This window comes from Sinocyclocheilus grahami, unplaced genomic scaffold, assembly GCF_001515645.1.
Source record: "Sinocyclocheilus grahami isolate Dianchi unplaced genomic scaffold, SAMN03320097.WGS_v1.1 scaffold1640.1, whole genome shotgun sequence".
In the NCBI taxonomy this organism is placed as follows: Eukaryota; Metazoa; Chordata; class Actinopteri; order Cypriniformes; family Cyprinidae; genus Sinocyclocheilus; species Sinocyclocheilus grahami.
Window position 1 is genome coordinate 45,444 of NW_015506819.1, and position 1,131 is coordinate 46,574.

Genomic DNA, 1,131 nt, shown 5'->3' on the forward strand with positions numbered 1-1,131 from the left:
GCACAATTGGTTGCTGACTAAATACTTTTTTGCCCCACTGTAAGTCTTTATTAAAGTTTGTAATTAGCTCTGGGAACTATTTCCAGTCATGAAAGTACAGCCTCTAGCTAACATTAACTGGAAAAGACCAAACATCTTCAAATTAATTTGAACCGAAACGCCTTTATGATGAGTGAAATGAATAAGTTACTTTTTCCTCCCATTCATCTTTGAGTGAATGGACTTGCCTCCTCCTGATAGTCTCCAGAAGTTTAACAGTGCGTGCCGAACACTCATCAGAGCAGCACAAGCACCCGGAGCTTTCCTATAAAAGCACTTTGGAGTCATTTAGGGGCAAATCATTACGTGACACAACTGTAGCCTTACAAACATGAGAAAGAATGACATTTCAGATGGCAGAAACTGTACACAGAGTGCTTTTTGGTTACATAAACTTGCTGTCAATCATCATACGCTCCTCTGATTTACTGAAAGAAAAAAAAAGAATTAACATGCACTAGATTACACAGGCCAACTCTGCTCCATAGGGCACATGGAGTTAAAGGGGAAAGTGACCTGCCAATCTCACTTGTTATTCACATTCACATGAGACAAGAATCTGAACAGAGAAACAGTGCTGTTACGAGGCCCTGGTCACTCTAACAAGTCACAAATAAATAATAAAGTCATAGTTCTACAACAACTACTACTGAGCAACAAGACTCAACATGCTACAGGAGCAAGGGAAAACTACATCAATATGGATTATACATTAGAAAATAAAGGATTAGGGAAATCAGCAATCAGATCTGCCATTGATTCTCATTCATCCTCACTGCCCTTAAACAGCCAGACATAAAAGGCAGCATTTTCGTAAGAAGGTAAGAAAAATCGTTTCAGATAGACTGCTGTATTTTATAGGCCAATCTGGAGGTTAGTTTTACCCTGGTTCCCTCGACAAAATCTCAATAAGATTTTTCCATTGACTTTTGGATTGATGCATAAAATAAGGTCTCTTTGACAATGAAATGAAAGTTCACGATTCCTTCATTCATTTCATTTGTATCTTCACAAAAGAACACATAGCCTAAACATTATTGCAAAGTATAAAGCTTACAATATGTCAGCAGTCTATAGAAATGGAATCATATG